Consider the following 25527-nt stretch of genomic DNA (forward strand, 5'->3'; position numbering starts at 1 on the left):
TTTTGCTGCATGAGGGACTGGTGCACTTTGCAAAATAGATGGCATCATGAGGAGAGAAGATTACGTGGCAATACTAAAACAACATCTCAAGACATCAGCCAACAACTGAAAGCTTGAGTGGAAATGGGTCTTCCAAAAGGACAATGACCCAAAGCATACTGCCAAACTGATTATAAAGTGGCTTAAGGATAACAAAGTCAATGTTTTGGAGTGGCCATCACAAAGCCCTGATCTCAATCCTTTTGAAAATTTATGGGCAAAGCTGAAAAGTCAGGTGCATGCAAGACGACCTACAAACATGTCTCAGTTACACCAGTTCTGGTTTTCCTATAATCTGTTGTGAGAAGCTTGTGGAAGGATGTCCTAAACATTTCACCCAAGTCATACAGGTTAAAGGCAATGGTACCAAATACTAAAGGAATGGATGTCAATTTTTGACTTTGCAGAAAGTAATAAAAATAACAAACATTCTCTCTCATTATTCTGGCATTTGGCGAATATAAATAATTTTGGTTCCTAATTGACCTAAAATGGGAAAGGTTTATTCTGATTTAATATCATATAGTGAGAAAAACATGCAGATGTGTCTTATTAGATAGTGTATGTAAACTTCTGGTTTCAACTGTATCTAATATTTATATCAGCCATATTCATTTATATACAGCCCTTTAAATATTGGATTCCTAGTAATTAAATATACATGTAAACAGAAGTGGGAAGGACGGCACATTTGGGAAGGTGTGCCTGCCCTATGCTTCTACAATCAGGACATGCTCAGAGGGATGGGTGGAGTTATTGGGACGTTCCCTTTCAAGCATCTTCGGCCAGCAGCTGTAGAGCTCAGTAGAAAGCTGCAGTCACTTGTACTGTCTGTGTATGTGGTGCTCATACCTTCTACTTACATAGCGGGATCTGGAAACCTTCTGTGGGGAGTGCTCACCTGCACATCAGTGTTTCTTGTATGTGGACACAAGGCTGGGATAGGCAGCAGCGGTCAGTAGTAACACTGCTCAGAGTAGAGCATGCTCTGCATCGTGTACTGGGGAGCTCTCCAGCAAGGTAAAGTGCTGCTTCTCATTTATTCCAGATTTAATCTCTAAGTTCATTTATAGATGTAGGTTGTCATTTGGTACAATTTACCGGAATACCACAACGCACTATTTGTAGATTGCGGGTAATCCTACTACAAGCATATTGTTACTCTAGTGCCAAAAGAACGCAGAAGCAAGGGGTTAAATGACATATTCAGTTCTGCTACATTTGCACTTGAGATTTCCTTTGTTGTGTCATGTTTCAAGGCTTACTAGTGTTTAGTGCTGAGTCCTTTCCAGCTCCAGTGCTAATTGAAGTCAGTAGTTTGACAATGGCTGATGATGAAATCATGCATGTATACTGAGTAGTGTCTAGTGTAATTAGTGCAAGTCTGGCCTCCCACTGTGATGGGCATGCATATTCCCATCATCCAAAATATTACGAGCCTTATTATTACTGCATTTACTGTATTAATAAAGCCGCCCGTCTGGCGTGCAGATGTCCTCTTATTCCAGGGCTGATCTAGTAACCCTTTCATGCAACACAATACCTCTCGTGGGGATATTATAATATCACATATTCTTATGGCCTCACAATTGGCATATTTCTTCCTTGCTTGTTATAAAATTACTATCTGCAGATAACTATTAATGGTTGTTAGTAAATGCAGCCTGATTTTTCCTCCATTCAGTAACAGCTATAAAGTTAGTCGTTATGTTTTTTATTAAAGTAGCGGAGTTTTTCATGGCCATTCTGAGATTTCATGCCCATGTATTTGACAAGAGATTTCCTAATATTCAGGGGAGGTGGGGATATTACTTACATCTGAGAATGAATGAAGAATAATGAGAAAAGATGTACATGTTCTTAAGGAAAATGTCACAATATAAGAGATAAAGTTCTATACCCTGTGTCATAGATATTACATATATATATATATATATATATATATATATATATATATAATATTATTATATATACTAATAAAGTCAGCATATGCTTTAATATTTTAAAACAGCAATTTATGTGAAAAAATTCATCATACGCCATGTAACATTTCCATGAATACAGCATGCAGGACTGGATATTTTGCAGGTTTGATAGAAATGACACTTTTACATTGGACTCTTATTATTTACAAATAGAGTAAACTTATGATTTAGCTGTATCAGGAAAATTATTGGAACAATAACTGAATTTAGGCTTTTTTTTTCGTCCTTGGTATATAAATCCAGCCCCTTGCCATGCAGTGTGCCTATACAGACATTTGTGTAAGAATAAGCTTTTCTACAGATCTCACTGAGTGTCCGTGGTTCTGTACTAGGCAGCCACCATTGTAACAAGTCAGTTTGTGAAATGTCTTTTATCCTACATATTAGACCACCACCTGTGAGTGGTATTATTAAAAAGTGGAAGGAGCCACAGCAAGTCAGCCACGATATGGAGATCACATAAAGTTGCAGAGTGGTGTCACCAAGTGCTGAGGTGCATAGTGCCGAGAAGTCACTCCTTAAAGGGAACCAATCACCAGGATTTTGCTATATAACCTAAAGACAGTGTTATACTGGCACTATCAGGCTGATTCTATACATACCTTTAGGTGTCAACTCGGATGTTTAGGTTCTGAATTCCAAGAAATTAAAGTTTATAAAATCACCAGCTTCATGAGTGACAGCAGCTGAGGATCAGATAATATCTAGGGGGTATTCATACCTATCCCCTCCCCCTGTTAGAATTAGCATAAATATTATACCATCGATTTAAATTTTGACTTGTAGGACCTGTGCTGAGGTCATACCCACGTGACCAGAATGGGCGGGGCCTCCGTCAACAGAAAATGTTGCTTCCTGGTATCAGCTTTATTGGCTGAGGCCCTGCCCCTTCAGGTCACATGGGTATGACCTCAGCAGAGGTCCTGAAAGTCAAAATTGATATCAATGGTATAATAATTATGCTAATTCTAACAGGGGGGAGGTGATAAGTATGAATACCTCCCCAGCTATTATCTGATCCTCAGCTGCTGTCACTCAAGAAGCTGATGATTTTATAAACTTTACTTTCTTGGATTTCAAAACCTATACATCCAAGCTGACCACTAAAGGTATGTGGTGAATCAGCCTGATAGTGCCAGTATAGCACTGGCTTTAGGTTATATACGAAAATCCTGGTGATTAGTTCCCTTTAACTGCAGTGTCCAAACCTCCTCTGTCATTAACATCAGAGCAAAAAGGTGCACTTAATGGAATGGGCTTCCATGACCAAGCCACTGCATGCAAGCCTTATATCACCAAGCACAATGCCAAGCATCGTAGGAAGTGGTGTGAAGTACCGTCGCTGTAATCTAGAGCAGTGGAGTGATAAATAATGCTCCTCTACATGACAGTCTGGTTGACGAATTGGGTGTGGTGAATGCCAAGGGAATATTACCTGTCTGATTTCATTGTACCAATTTAAAGATTGGTGGAGAAGGGATAATGCTATGGGGATGTTCTTCAGTTACCCTATAGTTCCAATGTAAGGCAAGCTTCCTGGTTCAGCATAACATGGGAACAGTTGGAGGAAAGTCCTTTCCTGTTCCAGTATGAGTAAAGCATGTTTGGGGGAGCTTATAAGAAATTGTTTGACATGCACATAGCCTTGACCTTCACCCATCAAACACTTCTGGGCTGAACTAAAGCAGAGATTATGGGCCAGACCTTCTCATCTAAAATCAGTGTGACTTCACAAATGCTCTTTTGGATGAATGGGCAAGCATTTCCGCACACACTCTAAAACTGTGTAGAAAGTCTTCCCAGGAGAGTAAAAGCTATTTTGGATGTCCACCATGTGATGTCAAGTGCTCCTGTAGGTGCTCTAATACTCTTTATTCGTCTTGTCCATATAGTGTTTGTATAAATTCATTGTGATAGCCATATCTTATTATGAATTTAAGATTCACAAAGTGAGTAAAAACTACTATTAAAAAAAAAGAATATATGCAGTAAATCATGAATGTGACAGTGTTCCTCAGGCCTTGTGCGAAGTCACTTCTCTGTTTTTAAACATTACCTAGCTGAAATGCATTTTGTGAGGGGTTATAGGACATGTGCTACCTGGAAAATTGTAACTAGTGTACCTTAGAGCAATGTGGCCATCCTAATAACTTTCCACAAAGGTATCTGTCTCATTCAGTGTATTTTTTTTTAAACTCCCATTCATTTAAATGGAGAGTGATCACTGCTTACTTTCCATTACTGCCTGCAAACAAAACATAACATTCTTGGATGAATGGCATCCTTCTAGTCAGACCTTACTAATTTTATATTAGATGGAGCAACCACCTTTTAGTATAGTAGAAGGAAAGCTGGGTGGAGAAGGAACTTTCTCTTTAAATACTGTACAGTGCTATGCAAAGGTTTGAGCACCCCTGGTCAAAATTACTGTTATTGTGAACAGTTAATCAAGTTGAAAATGGAATGATCTCTAAAAGGCATAAATTTAAAGATGACACATTTGCTTTATATTTTAGGTAAGAACAAAAAAAAATTTTCACCCATAACATTTTAAAAACTACAAAAATGAAAATGGGCCAATGCAAAAGTTTTAATACCCTTGGAGATGTATGTGCTCAGATAACTTTGACTATCAATCCAGACCTTAATTAGCCTGTTAGGTTTGTGGATTGTTCATTATCATAGTTAGGAAAGGGCAGGTGATGCAAATTTCACAGCTCTATAAAAAAAACCCAGCTTCCTCTAACCTTGTGCAAATAAAACAGCACCCTTGGGTTTTTCAAAGCAGCTGCCTAGCACTCTGAAAATCAAAATGGTGAAGGCCCACAAAGCAGAAGAATGCTAGAAGAAAATAGCAAAGCGTTTTCAAGTTGCCCTTTCCTCAGTTCGAAAAGTAATTAAGAAATGGCAGTTAGAGAAACAGTTGGGGTCAAGATAAGGTATAGAAGACCAAGCAAAATTTATGTGAGAGCTGCTCGTAGGATTGCTAGAGAGGCAAATCAGAACCTTCACTTCACTGCAAAAGTCCTTCAGGAAGATTTAGCCGACTCTGGAGTTGTGGTACATTGTTCTACTGTTCAGAGACACCTACAGAAAAATGGCCTTCATGGAAGAGTCATCTGAAGAAAACCTCTCCTGCGTCCTCACCATAAAATTTAGCATCAGAAGTATGCAAAATAACATCTAAACAAGACTGATGTATTTTGGAAACAAGTCCTGTTAAATGATGAGGTTAAAATAGAACTCCTTGGCCACAATGATCAAACCTAATGTTTGGGAAAAAAAGGAGACAGAATGTCATGAGAAGAATATCTCGCCAACCATTAAGCATGGGGGTGGATTAATCATGCTTTGGGTTGTGTTCTATCCAATGGCACTGGGAACATTTCATGGGTAGAAAAAAGAATGGATTCAATTAAATTTTAACAAATTTTTCAAGCAAACATAACACCATCTGTAAAAAAGCTGAAGTTGAAAGAAGGATGACTTCTACAAATGGATAAGGATCCTAAACACAATTCAAAATCCACATTAGGCTATGTCAAAAGGTACAAGCTGAAGGTTTTACAATGGCTCTCACAGTCCCCTGATCTGAACATCATTGAAAATCTGTGGCTAGACCACAAAAGAGCAGAGGACCCAGGAATCTTACAGAACAAGATGACTTTTTCAAGGAAGAAAGCATGAAAATCCCTCAAAGAAGAATTGAAAGACTCTTGACTGGCTACAAAAAACATTTACAAGCTTCGATACTTGCCAAAGGGGGTGCTGCAGGGTACTAACCATGCAGGGGTACACAATATTTTGCATTGGCCAACTTTATTTTTTTTGTGAATTTAAAAAAGTAAAAGATATATATATATATATATATATATATATATAGATAGATAATTTGTATTTTTTTTGTCTAAAATGCAAAGGATATGTGTTATCCTTAACTTTATAGCTTTTAGAGATAATTTCATCTTCGACTTGCTTAATTGTTCAGAATAACAGTAAACTTGACCAGGGGTGCCCAGATTTTTGCATGCCACTGTATATACAGTTTATCCATATAAAGTGACCTTGGAGTTATTACCGTAGTTCAAACTGTATACAAGAAAAGTGCAGGTCTCTGCAAGTATTTTGGAATTTGTGCTAGTAAAATAGCAGATGAAATATAATTGAGGCAGTGGATGCTGTTTTCTTCTCCAAGGGATTATGGAAGAACTGGTCAGTTGAAACAATTGACGTAAGTAAAATGAAAAAAATAAAATAAAATCCTGAAGTCACTAGAAGCCCCTTATTTATTATGTCATTTTTACTGTAATTTGTAAAGTTTATTATTCTCAACAGTATTTGAGAAAATGTTAGGTGTGGATATATGGGCCATTAACACCTCACATATATCTCTCGTGTGGGTATCATCTACTAAATAACTCTATGTATGCTCGTATCATATACAGTTGAAACCAGAAATTTACATACATTATCTAAAAGACACATCTTCAGGTTTTTCCTCAATATTTGACATAAAAATAGAATAAACCTTTCCTGTTTTAGGTCAATTAGAATTACCAAAATTATTTATATTTGCCAAATGCCAGAATAATGAGACAGAGAGTGTTTTAACACTAGAACTACTGGACTCGTGACACCTATATAGAAATACATGGTGCAAAGTAGTCAAAATGACTACCTCAGTAGTTCTAGTGTTAAGCCATTTTTATTACTTTCTGCAAAGTCAAAAGTTTACATACATTTCATTAGTATTTGGTACCATTGCACTTAAATTGCATGACTTAAGTCAAACGTTTTGTATATCATTCCACAAGTTTCTTACAATAGTTGGTAGGAATTTTAGCCCATTCCTCCTGACAGAACTGGTGTAAAAGCCATGTTTGTAGGTCCCCTTGCTCGCACCGGCCTTTTCAGCTTAGCCCTTACATTTTCAATAGGATTGAGATCAGGGCATTGTGATGGCCACTCCACATTATTGACTTTGTTATCCTTAAGGCACTTTTAAGTTCCTGCTGATGTCTTGAGATGTTGCTTCAGTATTGCCACATAATCTTCTTTCCTCATGATGACGTCTATTTTGTGAAGTGCACCAGTCCCTCCTGCATCCAAATAACCCCACAACAGGATCCTGCCACCCCCATGTTTCACAGTTGGGATGGTGTTCTTAGGCTTTAAAGCTTCTCCCTTTTTAATCCAAATGTAACGATGGTCATTATGGGCAAACAGTTCAATTTTAGTTTCGTCAGACTACAGGACATGTCTCCAGAAATTAAGGTCTTTGTTCCTGTGTGCATATCAAACATTAATCTGGCTTTTTATGCTTCTTTTGGAGTAATGGCTTCCTCCTGGCAGAGTGGCCTTTCAGCCCATGTTGATACAGTACTCGTTTCACTGTGGATAATGACACAATCTTACCAGCTTCCGCCAGGATCTTCACAAGGTCTTTTGCTTTTGTTCTTGGGTTGATCTGCAGATGTCTGACCAAAACACGTTCAACAGAATCCATCTCCTTCCTGAGTTGATGGCTGGATATTCCAATCTTATTTGTACATGCATATCATTTTTTTGTACAGATGAACGAGCCACCTTTGGGTATCTAGAAATTCCACCAAGGATTAACCAGACTTCTGCAAGTCCACAATTCTCTTCCTGAGATCTTGGCTGATTTTCTTTTACTTTCCCATGATGCTATACAAAGGAGCAGTGTGTTTCAGGTGTGCATTAAAATACATCCACAGGTGTGTCTCTAATTAACTCAGATGTTGCCAATAAACCTATCAGAAGCTTCCAAAGACATGATATCATCATATGAGCTGTTCTATATTGTTTATAGGCACAGTACTCTTAAGGGGGCTTTACACGCTGCGACATCGCTAATGCGGAGTCGTTGGGGTCACGGAATTTGTGACGCACATCCGGCCGCATTAGTGATGCCGTTGCGTGTGACACCGATAAGCGATTTTGCATCGTTGCAAAAACGTGCAAAATCGCTAATCGGCGACATGGGGGTCTATTCTTAAAAATCGTTACTGCAGCAGTAACGAAGTTGTTCCTCGTTCCTGCGGCAGCACACATCGCTGCATGTGACGCCGCAGGAACGAGGAAGCTCCCCTTACCTGCCTCCCGGCTGCTATGCAGAAGGAAGGAGGTGGGCGGGATGTTACGTCCCGCTCATCTCCGCCCCTCCGCTGCTATTGGGTGGCGGTTCAGTGACGTTTCAGTGACGTCGCTGTGACGCCGCACGGACCGCCCCCTTCGCCGGACAGGTAAGTATGTGTGACGGCTCTGGGCGATGTTGTGCGGCACGGGCAGCGATATGCCCGTGTCGCGCAACAGATGGGGGCGGGTACCCACACTAGCGATATCGGGACCGATATCGCAGTGTGTAAAGTAGCCTTTAGAGTATGTAAACTTTTGACTTTGCACAAAGTAAGAAAATTGCCTTAAATCATTCTGTCTCATTATTCTGGCATTTGGCAAATATAAACAATTTTGGTAATCCTATTTGACCTAAAATGGGAAAGGTTTATTGTAATTTCATGTCAGATAGTGAGAAAAACATGCATACGTGTCTTTTTAGATAGTGTATGTAAACTTCTGGTTTCAACTGTAAGTATGCATACATAGGATATTAATCAATATCTCACTGAATATGAGAACAATTTTCAAAATTTAGGTTTTTTATTAAATCCGTAACATGAAAGTAATGTTAATAATATAAATTTCATTTCGAAATCTACAGTTTTGCTCAAATTAGTTGATGCAAAAATGAATTCATCCCACATCAAAACCAACTACATGTAGTATTTTGTATGACCGCCATAATTTATGAAGACAGCACCAAGTCTTCTAGGTATGGAATTAACACGATAGCGACATATTCCAACATCTATATATTTCCATGCTTAAAGAACGTATATCTTGTTGGCATGATATCAGTGAGAGTATTAATGGTTGTCTGGGAAATATTCGGCCAAACTAAATGCAATTGATCACACAAATCATCAAAATCCGCCGCAGACAGCTTCTTTTGCAATTGCTAAACAATGACATCTCAGATGTGATCGATGGAAGACAAGTCCAGAGATGCTGCCGACCATGATAGTGCATCTAGGCTACGCAGGCTGCTCATTAATGCATATGCAACATGTGGCCTTGTTTTGAAAAACACTAGACACTAGATATGGCCAAATCAATGGTTATTTTTACCCTGTACAGTCTGAATTAGTAGTTGATCTTGCATGTTTTCTACATCTTTATAATCTACTGTCTGTACATCAGAAAGTAGCGGGTATTTAGAAGGAGTATGACTGCAGGATCTAAACCACATGATTTGTCCTGTAATTTAGTACTATGTTTAGTATAAATATTATATAAATGTTGTTTATATAATTTTCTGTTCTGAGAAATGAGCTCCAATTCAAGAGAATCTGTCAACAGGTTTTTGATATGTAATTTAACAGCGCCATAATGTAGTGGAAGAGAGATCAATGCCAGCAATGTATCCCTTATTAGGCTGTGTTTTGCTATTTCAAGTCAATCAGTGTTTTATCAGCAGGAGATTATCACTACAGGACAACTGTCCTTGTGCCTCCTACTCCAGCCACTCCCCCATCACTGATTAGCAGCTCTCTGTCACTATACATTGTACACAGAAGGCTGCCAATCTGTGGTGTGGGTGGGGTTATACACAACTCAACAACTGACAACTGCTAGATCTACCGCAGATAAAACTGTGATTCTCTCATAACTGTGGCACCTAGTAAACAAACTGATACATCGCTGAAATCACGGTTTCTGTCCCTAAATCACGCTGATTTTAGATTACATAGCAAAATCCTGTTGACAGATTCCATTTAAAGTTAATGGCTAACTAGTAGAAAGTGTTAATAACTAGGGATGATCGAATACTTCGATTATTCAGCTTCGCAAATATTTTCCCAATACCTCGCCGCTATTCGACTATTCGATGCGCAATGTAAGTCTATGCCCGAATAGTTCCGAATAGTTGTCATTCGGGTTTCTCATAGACTTACATTGTGCATCGAATATTCGCAAATAATCGAATAGCGGCAACCTATTCGGAAAATATTCGCGAAGCCGAATAATCGAAGTATTTGATCATCCCTAATAATAACATATTGTATCGCTATCCAAAATTCAAATAATTTGTCAAAAATGTAGGCAGGTGTTTCTATAATCTGTGTTCTCACTTTGCTATTTTCTCTTCTACCATAAAGTTGAGAATTCCAGGACACATGCAGGCAACCCCATTTTTCGGCATGTACTAGACTGACACTAGCAGTGGCACCTCCATATGTTCAGCTATTTCCGCCAGTATCATGAACTTTGAATAGAGCAGTCACTCCACGCTCACCTACCAGGGGGTCTTGTGGATGTGAATTAAGGACGGGGGGGGGGGGGGGTTATGGGTTAGGCTCGGAATCAGTCCAAAAGTGATAATGTTTCAGGCTAGAATATCCTTTTGGGGAATTTCGGTAATTTTTTTATATTGTAGTTTCCTGTTAAAAAAAATCAAACATTATAACATGAGGTTTTTTTTAATTAACTTATTATTTGAAAAATGTTTACAAAAAATAACTTGTCGATTGGCATTGAATAGACAGGACGTTCAGACTCAAGGATAAAAGAGTACCTATGTAGGAGATCTTACATTGACGAGGCCACGCTCTCCATTACGATTGTGGTGCTGGAAGCGGACCTTCTCCGCAGCCTTTCATTTCTTCAGAGTGCCTGGGAACACTTTGCTCCAGCTCCCTGGCAACCAGCACTGTGGTCTCATCTGTGTTACCAGGACAGAAAGAATTGTATAACATCACCTTTATCCCAGCCAGCCTTCTTTTTGTGTAGTGTTCTTCGTTCATTAGAAGTTCTGCTGACTCTTTGGTTTTACCCAAATTTTAACTTTTCCATCTTTAAAAGGAATCTGAGATCAGCATGATGCCGGGACACAGACCTGGATTCCAGTGGTGTGTCACTTACTAGGCTGCTTGCTCTATTTTTGATGAAATTGCTGTTTTAGTAACAAGAGTTTATTACTAGAAGACTAGTAAACCTGCTGCCATATAGTTCTCAATATTCATGAGTTCTGTGTAACCACGCCCCATATAATGATTGGCAATTTTCTGTCTATGCACATTGTACACAGAGAGCTCTCAATCAGTGCTGTGGGCGAGGTTATACTGAGCTGATCATTCAGAGAACTGGTAGTTCTGCAGCAGATAAAACTTTTTCAAAACTGCAGCAAGTAGCTCAGTGAGAGACGGTGCCCCTTTATTATGCTAATCTCAGATGTTGTAGCAAAAACCTGGTCACATATAACTGTATCCCGGGACCTCAAGTTCCTAAAGAATGTGGACAGGTCTCTCACATGTACCTTATTATAGAAACAGTCCCTTACAAACACTAAATAAGAGATTACTACATATTTATCTCTGGCAATAAAAACAAATTTGTACCATTCTTCATGAGATATTGACTACACCCCAACCTGGAGAATTTTTAAAATGAGAGAACAAGGGGTTATAGTAGTCGAAGCCATACAAATGACTTATAGGTAAATAAATCACATAAGACCTTCTTGTAAGAAAAATAGAAAAAGTTTTTATTAGAAAAATAGTTTTTATCACAGCAAGAGGTAAAATACAATCAATAAAATCTAATCTGTAAAGATCAAGTAAACATAGGAGATCCCTAAGAAAAACACTAGATGTGAAACATGACAGGTCTATTTCCTATAATAAATTAATGACCACACATAGTGCCCCCCAAGGAAGAATACAAAACGTGGTCATTGGGGCACGTTACACAAAGTGTATAACCTGACATGAGTGAGTTGGTTATCATAGATATGACTTACCGTATTTTTCGGACTATAAGACGCACTTTTTTTCCCCCAAATGTTGGGGGAAAGTGGGGGGTGCGTCTTATAGTCTAAATGTGGCTGCGGGGAATGAGGGTGCTGCGGTGGAGAGGGTCATCCGTGGCATGAGCAGGCTGTAGCAGCCTGCCGTGACCACGTGGGCCCGCTCATTTCATATGCACGCCCATCCTCCCGCCCATCATCCCTCAGCGCTGAAACCGGTGCTGACAGGTGGGCGGGGTGATGGGCGCACATAACGGTGCACGCATAATTAACAGCCGGCCCGCATGATCACCCCTGGCAACTACAGCCTGGAGTGATCATGTGCGGCTATATCCACTGCTCCCCATGCATCATCATCAGCGCGAGGTGCAGTGAATCAGTATACTCACCTGTCACCGTTGTCTGCAGCATCACGACCTCCTCCTGTCTGTGCCGGCCAGCTGATCTGTGTGTAGAGAGCGGTGAGCACAGTGATGACATCATCGCTGTGCGCAGTGCTAGTCTCCACACAGGTCAGCTGACAGGCAGACAGGAGGACGAGCGATGCTGCAGACAACGGTGACAGCTCCACACTCCAGCGGTGCTGCTGCCGGCACTGACAGGAGGAGGAGCGATGCTGCATGGAGCGAGGAAAGGTGAGTATAAACGTTTATTTTTTGTGTGCCACAGGATACAGGCCATATAGCAGGATGGATGGGGGTATATAGCAGGATGGATGGGGTATATAGCAGGATGAGGGCATATAGCAGGATGGCAGTATATAGCAGGATGGGGGTATATAGCAGGATGGGGGTATATAGCAGGATGAGGGCATATACCAGGATGGCGGTATATAGCAGGATGGCAGTATATAGCAGGATAGGGGTATATAGCAGGATGGCAGTATATAGCAGGATGGCAGTATATAGCAGGATAAGGGCATATACCAGGATGGCGGTATGTAGCATGATGGGGGCTATACCATGATGGCGGTATATAGCAGGATGGGAATATATACCAGGATGTACATATATACAAGGATGGGGATCATATACAAGGCAGGAGGATCATTACCAGGCTGGGGTACCTTAGTAGAGAATTTGGGGACATTACCCGCATAACAGTGTCAGCAGCAGATCCTCGCCCCATAACAGTGTGTCATGACCACATTTTTTGCTTAAAATTTTATTTTCCTATTTTCCTCCTCTAAAACCAGGGTGCGTCTTATGGTGCGGTGCGTCTTATAATCCGAAAAATACGGTAATTGCTCAGAGGTTTTTTACTTCCTGATTGTTTTTACATGAATGGACTTAACGCTATGGTAGATTGAGGTATATCTTTAATAATATTTTTTTGTGCGATGACATATTTCACACTATGTGTGGTTATTAAATTATTATAGGAAATAGACCTAGACTATGTATAGGAACCATCTCATAAAATATTGATGTATGTGATCCTTTTCTAACCTAGCATATGTTATACCCATTTATTTATGTATATTTATGACATACTGTTCTCACCTGTCATGTTTCACATCTAGTGTTTTTCTTAGCGATCCCCTATGTTTACTTGATTTTTACTGATTAGATTTTATTGATTGTATTTTACCTCTTACTGTGATAAAAAATATTTTTCTAATAAAAACGTTTTCTATGTTTCTTGCAAGAAGGTCTTATGTGATTTATTTACCTAAAAGTCATTTGTATGGCTTCAACTACTATACCCCCTTGTTCTTTCTTCTAAATATTTATCTATAACTTCTGACTAGACAACACTGTCTTCCATCAAGCGTGGGGGTACCGTAATTCTGAAGCTTAATTCTTTGAAGTGGTTAAAAGAAGTGACATGTTCATTCTTCGGGCGGCATCCAGCATTTTCCTTAAACAGCTTTGCCTGGGAAAACTGCGCTCGTGGCTGAATGACGTATGGTGCTCATGCCCATAGACAAGTTATTTCTGTAAGATAGCAGCCATGTTATTCTTATCTTGTACAGCACAATTTTAGTTTTACTTTGCTTTGCGTGGTGGAGGGATGGGTGGGTTCTAAATAGACTAAATATTCGGTTGTTATTATTATTTATTATAGCACCATTTATTTTATGGCGCTTTACAAGTGAAAGAGTATGCATAAAATCAAGTACAATAATCATGAACAATACAAGGCACAGACTGGTACAGGAGAGGATCCTGCCTGTGAGGGCTCACAGTCTACAGGGGATGGGTGAGGATACAGTAGGTGAGGGAAGAGCTGGTTCCGCAGTTATGTACTGGTCTGAGGGTTATTGTAGGTTGTAGGCTTGTCGGAAGAGGTGGGTCTTCAGGTTCCTTTTGAAGCTTTCCATGGTAGCTGAGAGTCTGATATGCTGGGGTAGAGCATTCCAGAGTATGGGGGAGGCATGGGAAAAATCTTGTATGCGATTGTAGGAAGAGGAGATAAGAGAGGAGTGGAGAAGGAGATCTTGTGAGGATCTGAGGTTGCGTGTGGGTAGATACCAAGAGACTAGGTCACAGATGTATGGAGGAGACAGGTTACGGATGGCTTTGTATGTCATAGTGTTTTGAACTGGAGTCTTTGTGCAATGGGAAGCCAGTGAAGGGATTGGCAGAGAGAAGAGGCCGGGAAATAGTGAGGGGAGAGGTGGATTAGTCGGGTCACAGAGTTTAGGATAGATTGGAGGGGTGCAAGAGTGTTAGAATTGAGGCCAGAGAGCAGGAGGTTGTAGTAGTCGACAAGGGAGATAATGAGCGCATGCACTAGTGTTTTTGCTGATTCGTGGTTAAGGAATGCTTGAATCCGGGAGATATTTTTGAGTTGAATTCGGCAGGAAGTGAAGAGGGCTTGGATGTGTGGCTTGAAGGATAGAGCAGAGTCGAGGGTTAGTCCGATGCAACGAGCATACGAAACTGGGGAGAGTGAGCAGCCATCAACTTTGATGGATAGGCTTCTTGGAGGGGTTGTGAGGAGGAGGAAAGACAATGAATTCAGTTCAGTTACATCTGAAGCAACAATATTCTCATTTGCATAACATTGTGCAATCTCACCCTCTTGGATATAACTTTATTTGTAATGGAAGCCCTAATAAATTTTTTCACAAAGTCATTTTACATCTGGCATACTCCAAGTATGTGATATAAGAGAAATTAGTCAAGAACACATTTTCCAAATGCATGGCAAAAAAATGATTAATAGGAACAAAAATAAATTGCCTGATTATATCAGTGAAATTAGTTTAGCTTTAGTGTTAAAGTAATATTAAGTTGAGGTCATTGTTGGATGGAGATAAAGCAAAATGCCTGCACTTATCTTGAGTAAAGGCCCCGTTACACGCAACAACATCGCTAACAAGATGTCGTTGGGGTCATGGAATTCGTGATGCACATCTGGCCTCGTTAGCGACGTTGTTGCGTGTGACATGTACGAGCGACCGCTAACGATGCAAAATACTCACCAAATGTCGTCCATTTCCCAAATATTGTTGCTGGTGCTGGACGCAGGTTGTTCTTCGTTCCTGAGGCAGCACATATCACTACGTGTGACATCCCAGGAACGACGAACAGCACCGTACCTGTGTCCTCCGGCAACGAGGTGGGCGTGACTTTCAGGCGACTGCTCTCCGCCCCTCCACTTCTATTGGACGCCTGCCGTGTGACGTCGCTGTGACGCCGCACGAACCGCCCCCTTAGAAAAGAGGTTGTTTGCCGCCCACAGCAACGTCGCTAGGAAGGGAAGTATGTGTGACGGGTACTAGCGATATTGTGCGCCACGGGCAGCGATTTGCCCGTGATGCACAAACGATGGGGGCGGGTGCTTTCACGAGCATCATCGCTAGTGATGTCGCTGCGTGTAAAGCGCCTTTATGTGCTATGTGCTGAGCTGTGAGACCACCACAGGATGGAAAATATAGCGGATTGTGAGGTGACAAGAACAACACAATTTTATGCAGATTTAAAGTATAGGTATAGTGATGGGCGAACCTGTACTGAACCCTGATCATGGCCTTCTCAGGGAAGTCTGTGTTACTGTTCAGGTTCGTCCTGGAACTCCCCCCAACTCTCCCAAAATGCCGAACCCCATATAAGTCTAAGGGACTCAAACTTAAGTGTTATAAAATGGTGTTAGTGTAAGAGGAGAAAAAGGGGTTAAACCCGCGCAATCCGCCAAATAAGATGTAGAGGTGTTGATAGATTAATCACTCTTTTATTCCATAGGTCTACGCGTTTCAAGGTACAGAGACCTCTTCCTCAGGACCAGAAAATCAACATTCAGTATGTTGATTTTCTGGTCCTGAGGAAGAGGTCTCTGACCCCGATGTTGCAAATTTTCTGCAGCATTTCTAATTGGCTATAAAATGACTTACATTTTTTTCATTGAGTTCATTATTGCATTTTTTTCATAATTTTTTGACATGTTCTGGATTTCAAAAATATGCAGCATGTCAGTTACAGCAGCGTAAATTGAAAAAGCACAGTTGTATGAGATTTCTATAAACCCCATCCACTTTGCTGGAATTGTAATGGACTGCATTTTTTGTGCAGCAAATACACCATATACTTATTTTTGGAACATACGAGCTGTGAGCTAAGATTTGTTTTAGCTTTTTGAGTAGTTTTTGGAGCAGAAACTTTGCGGAATCTTTTTAAATTCTCCTCCAAATCTCGGTACAAAGATATATTTTACCTGCCTCCAAATCTCAACATTCTTCAAAACTTTGAGTTTTTATTTCTGGTGGTGAAAATCGACAAGTTTTGTAGTTGAAACTGCTTCAGGAAATTGTCCTATGGTTAGTGTTATGATTGTTTTATTTTTGGAAGAAGTTTTAAAGAGTTTTTTTAAGCATTTTAAAGGTCTGTGAACACAGAAATTATCCAAACTGTAAAGTTTTTAAGGAGTTTAGAGTTTTTATGTGGAAGATATGAAGAGTTTCTGATTAGATTCTCCTGTAAGGCTAAGTGCGCACGTTGCATTTTTATCCGCGTTTCCGCAGCATTTTTAGCTGCAGCATTTTTGCGCTAAAACGCATGCGTTTTTGTTTTCCAGCAAAGTCTATGGGAAAAGATGAAATCCTGTCTGCACTTTGCTTTTTTTCCTGCAGCATTTAATTTGCATATTTGTGGTCAAAAACCATGCAGAAAAAGAAGCAGCATGTCTGTTGTTTTTGCCCTTTCTGCAGCGTTTCCTTCACATTGGAGTCAATGAGAAATGGCAAAACGCAACCAAAATCAACTTTCCTGCGTTTTTCATGCTTTTTACCTGCTTTTCCACTGCGTTTTTGGCTCCAAAAACGCATGCTTTTCTGGCATAAAATTAAAGGGTTATAATGTTCCTTTACACACACACACAATAACCGAAAATTTAAATGCTAAAAAATAATAAACTTTACCTATTTTTCTGTTAAAATGTGCATAACCGCTATAATTTCATTAAAATTGATAATTTTCCATATATTTTTATTAAAAGTTAATTTTATCCTTTTTTTCTCTTTTTTCATTCTTTTTGACTATTCCAACTTTATTTCTCAGTGTCTTGATCTACAAAACGCATCTGCAGAAACGCAGGTGAAAACGCAGGTAAAAAGCGCTGAAAACGCACTAAAAACGCGGTAAATACGCATGCGTTTTTAGCGCTAAAAAATGGTCAAAAGCCATTTGGTCAAAAACCAAGGGAAGGAAAACATGCAGAATAAACTGCAGGTACTCCGACGCAACGTGCGCACATAGCCTTAAAGCTCCTAGAAAACTAAAAAAACCTCACAATGTTTTTGTTGCAAATTTGAAGCTGCTGAGGTTTTCTAGATGAAGCCGCTTTAGGAAAAGAGACTTTTTCCAGAAGTGACCTTGCTGGTGACCCTGCCGTAATTTTCTTTTTCTGCTGCTGTCTTCCAAACCACTTCACAGTTTCAGTTTAAACAATCCTAAAACAGTTAGGCTGGAAACAGATCTATGCGAGTAAAATCGGTCCGACTGGGCTGAAAAAAACTCGGCTGATTTTAGTTCACGTTAGGTCCGAGTGCAACGCAAGTGCGATGCTTTTTCTGAATAAATTAATGATTTTACTAGCGTGTGTAATGCGTGTGTAATGCGTGTGTAATGCGTATTTTTTACTATGTCATCTGCCATTCAGCTCTGCTACATGGCCGCTGACAGCAGACACAGACAGCCATGTAGCACAGCTGAATGGCAGATAACAGCAGACTCAGACAGAGCCGCACGATAAAAAAAGAATGAACTCGGGTGAACTTCACCCGACTTCATTGTCATGCTGCGGCTCTGTCTGTGCCGCGTCCTGATTAGCGGTCACCAGTGAAGGATTCACCAGTGACTGCTAATCCCCTGAGTGACTGAAGTTAGCAGCCCTCTCTCATACTCACCGATCCCCGGCGCGGTGCTGCACGGCGTTCACACTGCTCCGGCGGCTTTTATTATTTTGAAAAAGCCGGCCGCTCATTAAACAATCTCGTATTCCCTACTTTCCCCGCCCACTGGCACCTATGATTGGTTGCAGTGAGACACGCCCCCCCGCTGAGTGACAGGTGTCTCACTGCACCCAATCACAGCAGCTGCTGGGCGTGTCTATACTGTGCAGTGAAATAAATAATTAAATAATTAAAAAACCCGGCGTGCGGTCCCCCCCCCCCAATTTTAATACCAGCCAGATAAAGCCATACGGCTGAAGGCTGGTATTCTCAGGATGGGGAGCTCCACGTTATGGGGAGCCCCCCAGCCTAACAATATCAGTCAGCAGCCGCCCAGAATTGCCGCATACATTAGATGCGACAGTTCTGGGACTGTACCCATCTCTTCCCGATTTGCCCTGGTGCGTTGGCAAATCGGGGTAATAAGGAGTTAATGGCAGCCCATAGCTGCCACTAAATCCTGGATTAATCATGTCAGGCGTCTCCACGAGATACCTTCCATGATTAATCTGTAAGTTACAGTAAATAAACACACACACACACACACACCTGAAAAAATCATTTATTAGAAATAAAAAACACTAACAAATTCCCTCATTACCAATTTAATAAGCCCCAAAAAGCCCTCCATGTCTGGCGTAATCCACGGACCTCCAGCGTCGCATCCAGCTCTGCTGCGTGAAGGTGACCAGAGCTGCAGAAGATACCACCGCTCCTGTCACCTCCACGCGGCAACTGAAGACAGCCGCGCGATCAGCTGAGCTGTCACTGAGATTACCCAGTGGCCGCGGGTAACCTCAGTGACAGCTCAGCTGATCGCGCTACTCACCTCATTTGCTGTGTGGAGCTGACAGGAGCGGCGGTGTCTTCTGCAGCTCCGGTCACCTTCATGCAGCAGAGCTGGATGCGACGCTGGAGGTCCGTGGATTACGCCGGACATGCAGGGCTTTTTGGGGCTTATTAAATTGGTGATGATGAGGGAATTTGTTTGTGTTTTTTATTTCTAATAAATGATTTTTTCGGGTGTGTGTGTTTATTTACTGTAACTTACAGATTAATCATGGAAAGTATCTCGGGGAGACGCCTGACATGATTAATCTAGGAGTTATTGGCAGCTATGGGCTGCCATTAACTCCTTATTACCCCGATTTGCCAACGCACCAGGGCAAATTGGGAAGAGCCGGGTACAGTCCCAGAACTGTCGCATCTAATGTATGCGGCAATTCTGGGCGGCTGCTGACTGATATTGTTAGGGTGGGGGGCTCCCCATAACGTGGAGCTCCCCATCCTGAGAATACCAGCCTTCAGCCGTATGGCTTTATCTGGCTGGTATTAAAATTGGGGGGGACCGCACGCCGTTTTTTTTAATTATTTAATTATTTATTTCACTGCACAGTATAGACACGCCCACTGGCTGCTGTGATTGGGTGCAGTGAGACACCTGTCACTCAGCGTGGGGGGCGTGTCTCACTGCAACCAATCATAGGCGCCTGTGGGTGGGGAAAGCAGGGAATACGAGATTGTTTAATGAGCGGCCGGCTTTTTCAAAATAGTAAAAGTGTGAATGCCATGCAGCGCCGCGCCGGGGATCGGGGAACGGTGAGTATGAGAGAGGAGGGGAAAATGACCGACAGACTGTGAGAGAGGGACAGAGATAGTGACGGACCGACAGAGAGAGAATAGAGACTGAGAGGGAGAGACCGACTGACAGAGAATAGTGATTGACAGACATTGTGACACATCACTCGTTTCCAGTGTTTTAGGAAACATGCGAGAAATGTATTTAGAAAATCGGATGTCACTAGGATGGTGTGAGTGCCGTCCCGTGACATCCGATTATTTACACGCTCCCATAGACTTGCATTGGAGAGACTCGCAGTAGAAACTCGCAAAAAAGCACCATGCTGCGATTTTTTTCTCAGTCCGATTTGGACTGAGAAAAAAAATCGCAAATGCGAGCTGAATCATTCACTAACATGTGTCCGATTCCAATGCGAGATTTTCTCGCATTGCTCTACTGCGAGAAACTCGCAAGTGAGAAGCAGCCCTTAAAAGTAGTGACAAAAGATAGAAAATATTTGCACAGCAATGTCGTTTTTACATTGCTGTGCACTATGTTCCTTGTTTTCCGGTGGATTCCAGGTGAATTCTGCCTGAATTAGGCATTGTATGCAGAAAACCTTAGGCTATGTTCACACATTGCGTTTGTGATCCATTTTTTTCTGCAACCAACATCTTCTCTTAGCAATAAAAAAGCTGTTTCCAAAAAGCAGGTTTTGTTGCATTTTTGCTGTGTTTTGTTGTGTTTTTTTATTGCATCTTTTCTGCGTTTTTAGTGATTTTAGGCTATGTGCGCACTAGAGCTTTTTACCTGCGGATTTACCCGCGGATTTGCCCCGGAAATTTCTTGAGAAATGTCTGCAATCTTTGTGCAGACATTTCCCATGAAATTCAATGAGAAAAAAAAATAGTTGTGCGCACTGTGCGGATTTTTCTCAAGAAAATTTCTTGAGAAAATTTTCTCGAGAAACTTTCTTGAGAAAATGTGCATGTCCATTAATTTCCGCAGGTACCTGCGGTATTCCGGGGGTATTCCGCAGGTAGCAATGATGTGCGGTATACCACCGGAATAGCCGCGAATTACCTGCGGGAATGCTCATCGCTGCCTGCGGTTTTGCAGGAAGCGATGTCATTATGCCAGGAAGAGGAGGCGGAGCAAAGTAAACACAGACGTCGCACTCCCTGGACGCCGCACAGAAGCACTTCCGTGCGACCTCCAGGTGCCCGTGCAGTCTGTGTCCTGCTCCGGCCTCGCGGCTGCCTGCACTGCAGGGTGTCAGTGTCTGCCCGCAGTGTCAGCAGCCTGTCACGCGGCAGCGCAGGCAGACACTGACATCCTGCAGTGCTGGGAGCCGCGGGGATGACGATCGCTGCTGTCAGGAGGTGAGATCATTACCTGCTGTGACGATCTCCTGCCTCCTGACGTCACCGCGGTCACTGCTGTCTATGCCCGTCTCGCGAGCGGCCCGAGACTGTCACTAGCGGTGACGTCACGGGCTCTCGCGATACTTCTGACAACGCGGCGGGCATAGAAGTCAGTGACAGCGCTGACGTCAGCAGTACAGGAGATGATCACAGAAGGTAATGATCTCATCTATGCTCCTGATGGCAGCGCTCGTCATCCCCTGCAGTGACCTGAGCTGACCTATTGATGTTAGCTCAGGTCACTGCATTGCTCTCCCAGCCAATGGGGAACATTCTGTTCTTCATTGACTGGGACAGCGACTATGGTATGGATCGCCGTGCCCCCCCCCTTATTGAATTACGCCGGACGTGGAATTGATTGTGCTCTTTTCAATAAATTGGTTAAAGAGGGAATGTTTTGGGGAGTGTTTTTTCAAATAAAACTTTTTTTGTTGTCTATTTTTTAATTATTACTGACTGGGTTGGTGATGTCGGGTATCTGACCTTGCCAACGCACCAGGGCGCGGGATGAGCTGGGGCAAAGCGCCAGGATTGGCACATCTAATGGATGCGCCACTTCTGGGGCGGCTGCGGCCTGCTATTTTTAGGCTGGGGAGAGTCCAATAACAGTGGACCTCCCTAGTCTGAGAATATCAGACCCCAGCTGTCCGCTTTACCTTGGCTGGTGATCCAATATGGGGGGGACCGCACGTTTTTTGTTTTAAATTATTTATATAATTTAAAATAACAGCGTGGGGTGCCCACTGTTTTGGATTATCAGCCAAGGTGAAGCTGCCAGCGGTGGTCTGCAGGCTGCAGCCGTCTGCTTTACCCTAGCTGGCTACAAAAAATGGGGGGACCTAACGTCGTTTTTTTTTAATTATTTATTTATTTTATGGCTAAATACAAGGCTAAGCACCCTTTAGTGCCACATGACAGTCACTAAAGGGTGCCAGCTTAGAAAATGCAGGGAGGTGGAACATTATATTGGTTTTTCTCATCTATCTATCTATCTATCTATCTATCTATCCCTCTATCTATCTATCCCTCTATCTATCTATCCCTCTATCTATCTATCTATCTATCTATCTATCCATCTATCCATCTATCCCTCTATCTATCTATCCATCTATCCCTCTATCTATCTATCTATTCATCTATTCATCTATCTATCTATCCCTCTATCTATCTATTCATCTATTCATCTATCCATCTTTCCCTCTATCCATTATCTGTCTATCGATTATCTTTATTATTTATTGCAGGGACAAACCTGCGGTAAATCCGCGGTAAATCCGCGGCAAATCCGCGGCAAAACCGCATGCGGATTTGGTGCGGATTTTTTCCGCAGGTCCGGAAATCTTTCACTGGCAGAAGTTTCTCAAGAAATTTTCTTGAGAAACTTCACATTTCTAGTGCGCACATAGCCTTAGAGCTTCCTTCAGCACAAATGCAGCAAAAATGCAATAGTTGTGGTTTTTCAGCATTTTTGCTTTTTCTCATTGCTTTCATTGTTAAAAAAGCACTGAAAGAATTGACAAGCTGTTTTTGTCAAAAAACGCATCAGTTTTTCATTTGAGTCAGGACAAAAAAGCAAGCCTGTGCAGGAGATTTCTGAAATCTCATAGTTTTTGATGATACTGTAAAAAGCAGCTTTTAATTTGCATAAAACTCATAAAAAATTCTATAAAAAAGGTATAAAAAACACAATGTGTGAACATAGCCTACAGAGTTTATTTTTTCCTAAAGCGTTTTTTGCACTCTTTTGCTTATACCATGCCTTGTTTGTAGCCTATTCCAGCGGGAGACACTTCAATGACGTTACATGAACTTTCTTTGCTCACATAAGGCATTTTTGAAAACCTAAAGTGTTAAAACTCTGTCAAATTACTGAACATCGGAATAGCAAAATTCTTTTGAGTGTTTTGTGAGTTTTTTTTCCAGTGTTTTTAGACTTTTTAAAAACACTGCAAAAGACAGTTTAAATATTCCCTTATTTTGGAAAATATTCCTTCTATGTATTTAGTTTGTAATGCTTTGACTGATTAATATATATCAGATTTCTGCCAATATTGGATCAATATCGCATACCTTTCAAAATATTAGTCACATATCAATTTTATCATGGCCAACCTAAGGCACACCTGTGCAATAATTATAGCGTCCCTGCGGTACCAGGTGCCACAAAATGTAAGTGGAAACCCAAACCCCGGAATATGCGTGCCAGTCAACACACCAGCACCTTCAGGTCACATACACAACCCCAACACCAAACTGGGAGACTACCTAGCAACAGGTAAAAGGGATGGGCACTGACTGGATAGTCGCCACCCAATCTGTAGGGAGAGACCCAGCAAGGGGAGGGGCGAGTGGTCAGTTGGAAAGTTGGCGGGAGGAAATGGTGTTCAGTCAGTAAGAGAAGGAAGTGAAGGAGAGAGGAGTGGAGAGTAGTAGTCAGAGGAGTGAAAGAGTGAAAGTACATAAAGAAAGGGAAAGACCTGAAGTAACAACGGAGTGCTGTAACAGGAGTGAGGGACTGTGGAGTAAGGAACCAGGACTCCAGGGACCATGGGTTACCTGTGGAAGTGGAATACTCCAGGGACCGCGGGGCACCTGTGGAAGTCCAGAACCTAGGCTCACAGGACTCAGCACGAGGCAGGGTAACAGACCCTAGGACAGCGGGACACTTTATGGTCAACTGTTAAATCTGCCAGGTGAGAAGATCTCCAGGGTCCATCGCCAACCAAAGAGTCTGAAGCATCAGCAGCAAAGAGGGGAATGGGGATTGAACTCCTTAAATAGTCCAGGCTGCCTGCAATAGGACCAAGACAGAAACGGAGGGGTTCCCCAGCAGCTCTATGCCACGGGAGCCCATCAACAAGTGTGCAGGGAAAACAGGCAACCCAGGTCACAGCTGGCACGGAGAACAAGGGGAGCGGGAACACCTGGAACCGGCACCAGTGGGTCCAAGCACTGAAACTAAGTAAAAGGCAAGTTAAAACTGCAACACTAGTGTGGACTGTTTCCTTACCACCTCCGTACACTGATACAGATGGTTCCCCAATACAATCCCCATCATCAACTGCTGGGGTCTAGCCCTGCTTGCGGTGGGCCCAAAACACCTAAGCTGCACTACTCCACCAGCCCCAGCATGCAGCGGCGACTTCAATAACCTGGCCGTATACCGCAAGTGGTGTAGTCGAAAAACTCTTTATTTTTATTTCTCCCTTTTCTTTTATTTTTACCCCCTTTTATTTTATTCGGACTCACCCTCAGGGTCGTGGAACCGGGCCATTGGCCGCGACCACAACTCCCCTGAGCGTCACTCATGCCTGGGACTAAGTACCCCCCAGCTGGGGCGTCACATAATCATGCTGTCTAATAGGCATCTGATATGTCCCACCATCCATATGAGGTGGATGGATTATCTCATAAAGAAGTGCTCACCAACACAGATTTAAACAAATTTGTGAACAATATTTGAGAAAAAAGGCCTTTTATAAACATAAAAAAAGTCTTAGATCTTGAGAAAAAAAATGGGAACAAAACGTAAAGTGTTGTGTTTATATTTTTCTTCAGTATATTATCAGCATAAGTCCAGTGCACAACAAATAAGATGCTATAACCAGTGCTATGCAAAACAATTTAATAGTCCACTAGATTTTACATGAAAACCATATCTCAGTCACCTTTTGTAAGATCGGTGTTGTTTGGATTCATTATTTCTGCCACTATGTATATTACTTGTGGATAAAATCAGCGCACAGGATGTCTAGCATATACGACATAGAAGGCTGAAATGCAGTACTCTGCCCTAGGCACAAATATGTGACCAAAAATTCACTTCCTAATAGTGATGGGCAGACCGGGACTGTAAAATCCGCGTGGATTGAAAAGTAGCCAAGCACCAACCTTGAGCCTGGAGTTTTAATTGAACTCCAGGTAATGATCGTGGTCCAGCAACTCGGGTAATTAAAAAAAAAATAAAGGAAAAATAAAGAGAGAAAGGGAAAGCAGGCGTGTTATACTTACTGAATCTTCTGCACGGCTGTACACCGCTTCCGGGCCGCTCACACTACTTCCGAGTCTGCTCATTAACCTCATGCATATGCACTACCTCCTCGCCCACCATAAGTCCCTGCATTTCTGATTAGTTGCAGTCAGACGCGCCCCTACACTGTGTGACAGCATCTGACGCTTTCAATCAAAGGCACTGTCTTTCTGTGTGTCTCTATTGGTGTAAAAATAAATGAAAAAAT

The 25527-nt window shown here is 41.8% G+C and overlaps 1 protein-coding gene across 2 annotated transcripts in view; it reads left to right on the forward strand.

Annotated features, from left to right (window-relative positions):
• The first annotated feature begins 815 nt into the window (after window positions 1-815).
• FRMPD1 (FERM and PDZ domain containing 1) overlaps window positions 816-25527 on the forward strand; it is a 294156-nt gene continuing 269444 nt past the window's right edge. For both annotated transcript variants that reach the window (XM_075315875.1, XM_075315884.1), the window contains exon 1: window positions 816-1059. The gene's annotated coding sequence lies outside the window, so the exon portion shown is untranslated. The remainder of the gene's footprint in view (window positions 1060-25527) is intronic.

The sequence above is a fragment of the Anomaloglossus baeobatrachus genome, chromosome 1 (genome assembly GCF_048569485.1).
Source record: "Anomaloglossus baeobatrachus isolate aAnoBae1 chromosome 1, aAnoBae1.hap1, whole genome shotgun sequence".
Lineage (NCBI taxonomy): Eukaryota > Metazoa > Chordata > Amphibia > Anura > Aromobatidae > Anomaloglossus > Anomaloglossus baeobatrachus.